Source organism: Nicotiana attenuata, unplaced genomic scaffold (genome assembly GCF_001879085.1).
Source record: "Nicotiana attenuata strain UT unplaced genomic scaffold, NIATTr2, whole genome shotgun sequence".
In the NCBI taxonomy this organism is placed as follows: domain Eukaryota; kingdom Viridiplantae; phylum Streptophyta; class Magnoliopsida; order Solanales; family Solanaceae; genus Nicotiana; species Nicotiana attenuata.
The window spans coordinates 291,273-298,882 of NW_017671062.1; positions in this window are offsets into that span (position 1 = coordinate 291,273).

Here is a 7,610-nt window from a genome sequence, read left to right on the forward strand (position 1 = left end):
GAAAGTTGCAGAAAAATCTGCTGAAGTGTTGCAGACAGCAGCGCTTCGCGTTCTCGAAGGGTTAGCAAGTGAGGCTGAAGATTTAGCCTTCGCGTTCGCGAGGGAGCTTCTGCGTTCGCGAAGGGCTGGGGGTCGTTGTGCATCGCGTTCGCGAAAGGGGAAAAGTGGTCAACGTCAATTTGTGCTTCGCGAACGCGAGGCTTTGACCGCGTTCGCGATTAAGGAATTTTAATAGCTGGGCAGAATGTTTAAAAGACCTGTTCCGCGACTTTGAACCTAATTTCCACCATTTTTGAGCGATTTTGGGAGCTTTGTGAAGAGGATTGAAGAGGGATTCAAGGGGAAACATTTGGAGGTAAGATTCACGGACTTAATACTCGATTCTAATGTGAATTCCACCAAATTAATTATGGAAATTAAGCAAAAAATTGAAGAACTAGGGCTTGAAATTGGAGACCTAGAAATTGGGATTTGAGGGGTCATTTGTGGTCGGATTTTGGAACTTTTGATATGTATGAACTCGTGGGGAGATAAGGAATCTATTGATGTGAATTTTATCGAATTCCGAGACGTGGGCCCGGGGGTCGGGTTTTGGTAATTTCGGGATTTGCATGGTTTTTCGATTATATTCGAGTGGGCTTTGTCCCTTTAGCATATTTTGATGATTACGTTCTGATTTTGGCAGATTCGGAGCATCCGAAGGCCAATTCGAAGGGCAAAGGCATTGCGAGCTAGAGTTTGGGCCGGATTGAGGTGAGTAATAATTTTAAATGCTGTCCTGAGGGTATGAAACCCCGGATTACACAGCGTTCGTCTATGTTGAGGTGACACACACGCTAGATGACGAGCGTGGGGCCGTGCACAGTTGGGGATTGTGACTTAGTCCATCCCAAATGACTGTTTTACTGCGTATTTGGTAGCTAATTGTTTGATATTATTATGTTTTGGGCTAAATTCATATTTGGGCTTCGTGCCAACTGTTTGAACCCTTAGGGTATTTTTACTGATATTTCCTCACTATTTGATTTCATATTTGTGCTCAGTCATGCCATATTTTACTGGTTTCAAAAACTCAGCTAAGTTATTCTGTTTTAAATACCTTAAATGATATTTTAAAAGATGTTTTGACATGAGCTTCATATTTTACTGTTGCCCGAGGGGTTTATGATATTCTGACTGAGTAAGGCCGAGGGCCTGTATTGTGAGGATACTTTTGGGTCGGGCTGCATGCCGCAGCAGGGATAAACTGATTATGATAATGAGGCCGAGGGCCTGAGATTGTACGCCACGAGGTGGCTTGTGATTGATATGAGGCCGAGAGCCTGTTTATGATGCCACGAGATGGCTTGATATTGCGCTTGGGCCGTAAGGGGCCCCTCCCGGAGTCTGTACACCCCCAGTGAGCGCGGGTACCCATTGTGATATGAGATATAGCCCGAGGGGCTGATTCTGTTGTTGTTCTGAGCCAGAGGGGCAAATTCTTGTGTGTTTACCTTTTCTAGTTGTTTTTCCTATATATTGTTTGACTGCTTAAAAGGTATTTATGAGATTTCACTGCTTAATTATATTTATTGATTTTGTTATGCCTCTTATTGCTTAATGTTGTGTTTAACGTGATTTTATATCGCCCAGTCTTCATTTATTTTTATTACTCACTGAGTTGGAGTACTCACTTTACTCCCTGCACCCCTGTGTGCAGATTCGGGCGCTACAGGTTTTGCTAGCGAGGGTTGAGAGCTGTCAGCAGATTTTCCGGAGATTACTAGGTAGCTGTCTGGCAATTCGCAGCCCAGTGCTATCTCCCTCTATCTTATTTCCTTTTGATTCAGTTATGTAGTAGTGGAGTAGACTTTCAGACTTGTAGTATTATTTTTTATGCTCATGACTGGTGACACCCCGATGTCGGGCTGTGTTGATTTTTTTTATTTCCGCAACCTATACCGTTATTTGGGATTTTATTTCTGTTAAACACTTAGTATTTATTTATTTAATTGCTTAAGTGAATTGGAAGGGTGTCGGCTGGCCTTGTCTTCACGAGAGGCGCCATCACGATCGGGTTTGGGGTTTAGGGGCGTGACTTATACTGATCGGGTGCCGGTCACGGCTTGTTCAAAAAATGGATCGTGACATTAATTATATAATAGGATAGAATATTATTTAAATTATAGTTAAAATATTAATCTAAAAAGTTATAACATACATGGGGAATTAAAAATGAAGATATTGCATATGATAGAAGGATGAGAGTGACTAATGTTCAAAGTTGGAGGATGAGTTTGATTTTTAAAGCAAACTTGGGGATGACAATAATTTTTACCCAATTTTAAATGATTGCAAATAATCCAAATTCTAGTTAATTCTTATTCAGAGTTGTAAAGATTAAATAATTGCTAGTAAATTTCAGTAAATATGTATTTCATGAAGGAGTCTCCTCCAATATATACAGAATATAATTGTTGTGTTGATGGACGCAAACTATTCATGAGAACATATAACATTGTAGCTTATCCTAATCCCTACAGATATGCTGTAGTTTGAATTTAAATACAACACAAAACTGACTCAACCACTACATGGATGGGACTCCGTTTGATTAACTCTAACAAGCAAAATGGTTTTAGTACTCTGTTCATTCCAAAAAGATTGGCAAGTTTTTGAGTAAATGGTCAACACTCTATTCTTTTTTTTTTTCCTTCCTAATTTGGATACCAAATGCTTTAATATTTAAAATTACTAGTTTCTATGAACGTGCGTTGCACGTTAATATCGTATCAATTAAAAACATGCACAAGAAGAAAAAATTATTTGAAAAAACACAATTGATATTGTGTAAAGCATCACAAGTTCTGAAAGAATAAAGTGGTGGTATGCTAATATTGAAGATATTTGCAAATTAACCAACAACTCAATTGTAAGAAGCTTTAGTCATTAAAGTCATTGCAAACTAAGTTTTTTAGCACTTTTATGAACGTTTTAAAAAATATTGGCAGAAGTATTACCATGTGAAATTTTATGAATATCTTTTGAGTATCCCGAGTTTTATCAATGCGTAATTTTTATGAAATATTTTTTAGTAAGTCATAGGCCTTCTTGTCACGTGCTACAAATTAAAAGAGGCAAAAAAATGAATTTTTGTAAGATTGTTGCTTGTATTCGTATAGCTGAGGAAGAAGATTTATTTATCTGTAGTTCAAGGTTAAAATTCTTTTACAAATAAAGTCGTGAATAATCATTGTCGTACACATATGAGAGCGGAGATTCTCTTTATCAACCAAAAGATCAACTTTTCCCCACGACCAAGAACCTACAAGTACATGATTTTCATTAACAAACTATATGCAGTTAGCTAAAGCTATATTATAAAATGTTACAACTTATAATCACATTCAGAAAATATTAAACTTGACTTTTTACCTTACCCGCTTCCATGCACGTATTCATATATGAGATTTCCTAACTACTATCACCATTGCGTTCGAGGACCAATTGAGCTAGAATAAGAGCCACATCACCTCTTATAATTATTCGTTATTCTTACGCGAAATAATAAATCACTAAATATTAGATATATTCTTGCTTTTATAATATTTGTTAGCTAAATCCTTTCAATTTGATGTCATTAATATAATTCTATAAAGAATATATTTACCGTCTTTATTCTTGTTAATTTAGAAAAATACTTGTAATACTTGATGGGAGTCACCTTACAAATTTCATTACTCATTCACAAAATGGTTTATCCGCATCCAATTCTTTGATTGGTAGCAGAATTCATCTAAAGCTCTAATCTTCTTCCCTAAAAAGATTATTCTTTAGATGACATTTGATTTTGCATAATAAATTATTTCAAATTTTGAGTCTTGCCTAATCTCTTTGGCGAAAATTGTGATAACTCATATAAATTACTATTTTTAATTGTCATAATATTTAAAAAATAATTTCCGTTTGAATTTTCAGAGGCCAAAATCTACTTTTTGATCCATATTATACAATTATTAACCTATGAGTTCATCCGGACTCAATTTGTAAAAGTAATTAAATTTAATATGTAACGACCCGACCGGTCGTTTTGAGTCCTAGCGCTCCGTTCAGCAGTCGGAGGCCATGAACCGCTTCATTTCAGGTATTATGACTTGTACGCGCGGTCGGAACTAAGTTCCGGGAGGTTCAGAGTTGATTTAGAAAGAGAATTCTCATTTCAGAAGCTTAAAGTTGAAAGAACGAATAGGATTGGATTTTGAGTAAACGGCCTCGGAATCAGGATCTGAAGGTTCCAGCAGATTCGTATGATGATTTCGGACTTGGGCGTATGCCCGATTTGGGTTTTGGATAACCCGGGAGCATTTTGGGGCCTATTGTGGAAGTTAGCACTTTAGAAGGAATTTCATAAGTTTGGTTTGAAGTGCATTTCAGAGTTATCAATGTCCGTTTGGAATTCCGAGACTGGGAGTAGTTTCGTATGGTGATTCTGGAGTTGGGGGCGCGATCGGAAGTGAATTCGGAGGTCCGTAGGTCATTTTGAAGCCATTTGGCTAAAGATAGAAATTTGAAGGTTTTTGGGAAGTTTGACCGGAGGTTGACTTTTTGATATCGGGGTCGGAATCCAATTCCGAAAGTTGGAGTAGGTCCGTAATGTCAAATATAACTTGTGTGCAAAATTTGAAGTCAATCGGACGTGATTTGATAGGTTTAAACATCGAAAATAGAAGTTGGAAAGTTCAAAGTCCATAAAGCTTGAATCGGAGTGTAATTCATGGTTTTAGCGTTGTTTGTTATGATTTGAGGCCTCGAGCAAGTCCGTAATGTGTTTTGGGACTGGTTGGTATGATTGGTTGGGGTCCCGGGGGCCTCGGATGGATTCCGGGTGGTTAACGGATCGAAAATGGATTTTTGGGAAGGCTGAGGTTTGTTGATTGCTGGTATTTCCGCTTCTGCGGAAATGGGACCGCAGAAGCGGCCCCGCAGAAGCGGTAGAGGGAGCCGCAAAAGCGGAATTGTTCGAAGGTTCGTGGACCACAGATGCGGTCAAGGTTCCGCAGAAGCGGGACCGCATCTGCGGAAGTGATATCGCAGAAGCGGAAGGGGCCAGGCCCAAGGAAGCCGCAGAAGCGGCCAAAAGTCGCAGAAGCGACATCCGCAGAAGCGGAAAATGCACCGCAGGTGCGAAAATTGCTGGAGACAGAGGGGTTGTTTTAAAGTCGGATTTGGGTCATTTCTCCTTCATTTTTCAAGGCTTGGGCGATTTTGGGGAGCTTCAAAGAGGGGATTTTCGTCATCTATGTTAAGGTAAGTTATCCCCACCTATTTTTGAGTTGAATACATCAATTATGTATGGATTTAGGCTTGGGAAATTGTAGAAAATGGAGGTTTTTGGTGGAAACCTAGAAAATTATATTCTTGGAATTTAGCCACGAATTTGAGCATGAAATTAGGAGTAAATTATATATTTGAGCTAGTAAAGTCATGGGTAAGCTTTATCTTCGAAAAATTTCAGATTCCGGGCATGTGGGCCCGAGGGCATTTTGGTCATTTCACTAAGCGGAGTTGGGAATTTGTATACTTTGAATTGTTAACGAGTATTTGAGTATGTTCTCATTAGTTTGTCGTTAATTGGCTAGTTTTGGTGCAATGTGCGTCGGTTCAAGCCTTCGGAAGAATGTTGAATGCCGGTTATGAGTCTTCGGAGCGAGGTGAGTCTCCTTTCTAATCTTGTGAGGGGGAATTTACCCCATAGGTAAAGTAATTGATTATGTGCTCCTATTTGTGGGGGCTACATACGCACGAGGTGACGAGAGTCCGTGCGTAGCTACTATTATGCTATTGTCCGAGTAGTTAGGACCCAAAAGCATGTTGCACGTGGATTAATTGTGAACCCATTGGTAGCTCGAATTGTTTAACTCACATCGAATTAGTAAGTAAATTTCTAAAAGGATTAAACTTCATTTCTTAAATTGTTAAAGGAGAATTGATTTTATTTGAATAAATATTCCCCGATAAGTTCTTATTTGACTGATTGAGCATGTATTTTATGTGTGCCTGTGTCGCATGGATGATTCGCGAGCAGGATATGTGTTTATTTATGGAACGGGCCGAACTCCTCGGTGAGAATAGATGCATCCATGGTTCGTGCCGCTCGACCCTCGGCAGTGCACAATTTACATTTCTGTTGGAGCGGGCCGTCGACCTCGGCATGATTTGCGCGTGTTTATCTGTTACTTGAAAATTTTAAATGTGGAATTGGCCTTACGTGGCTTGATATAAACTGATAAGATAATAAAGAACAAACTTTAGAAGCCCTGGATTTATTGTTGAAGGTGTTTACCTGTTTTCTGGCTTCACAATCAGAACTTCTATACAAATCCATGATTTTCCTCGCACTTATAGAACATTGCTAATTGACCTCTAGTGAGTGTCGGAGTTGGCCATCTCGTCTCTACCCCTTCGGGATTAGGCGGGATACTCACTGAGTACACGTTGATTACGTACTCATACTACACTTCTGTGCATTTTTGTTGCATAGGTATATATATATACCTCTAGCAGCCTACTGGGCGTAGCAGCACGGACGACTCTGGGACTAGGTGAGCTGCATTGTTCGAGACGACCCGCAGCCAGTGCAGTTCCTTTCAGCATTTTAATGTTTATTCCCTGTCCACTGTATTTTGGACAGACATTGTAATTTATTTTCCTTATCAGTAGTTGCTCATGCACTTGTGACACCGGGTTCTGGGATGGTTTTTCGAAAGATGTGTGTTAATAGTTATTTCTTAATTTGAATTGAAGCAGAGATTGTTTTATATATGAAAAATGGAAGGAAAACTCTTAGATTTTTAAAGGTATTAAAAGAGAATTTAATTGATAATTTAGTTGGCTTGCCTGACAACGGTGTCCGACGCCATCACGACCCGTAGTGGATTTGGGTCGTGACATAATATAATATTACTTGTTATTTCTTCTGTCAACATTATTGGGCACGTGAAATGTACATATATTTCACGTCATTATTACAAAGTCTTGTGTCAAAAATAAATTTTTAACATTAAGAAATAAACTAAAGAAACAAATTACTTTCTTATTTAGTTGGATTAAATCAATTCGAATGATTAGAATCGATAAATCAAATAAAACTTTAATAAATTTACGTGAAATGAAGAATTAAAATAGTTATTGAGAATTAAGATATATATATCTTGTCAGTGGAAAAGTTTTTGGTCATTTTATAGTTTAACTTTTTATAACGTGTTACTTACATTATTTTTAACGTTTTTAAATCAGGTTACTAGAAATCTACTATTGCAAGTAATTTTACCTATCTATCTTGCAAGTGATCAACACAGAAATTTTCTATTCTCATCTAATTAATAGTTTCACGAAAAAATACACAAGAATATCTACCTTATATATCTCGTTTGACAAAGGCACTTTTAGTCCGGACTATTTTAGTCCAAACTTTTAGGTTTCGAGATAGTAATTTTTGTAAAACTCAAAGTTCTAAAGTGTTGTTGAAGTTCCAACTGATTAGGTTCCAAATAAAAATCTAAATATCTTCCATAAGCTATATTGCTTAATCTGGAGCAAAACCTTCATTAAAATAGCCGACGGATATATAT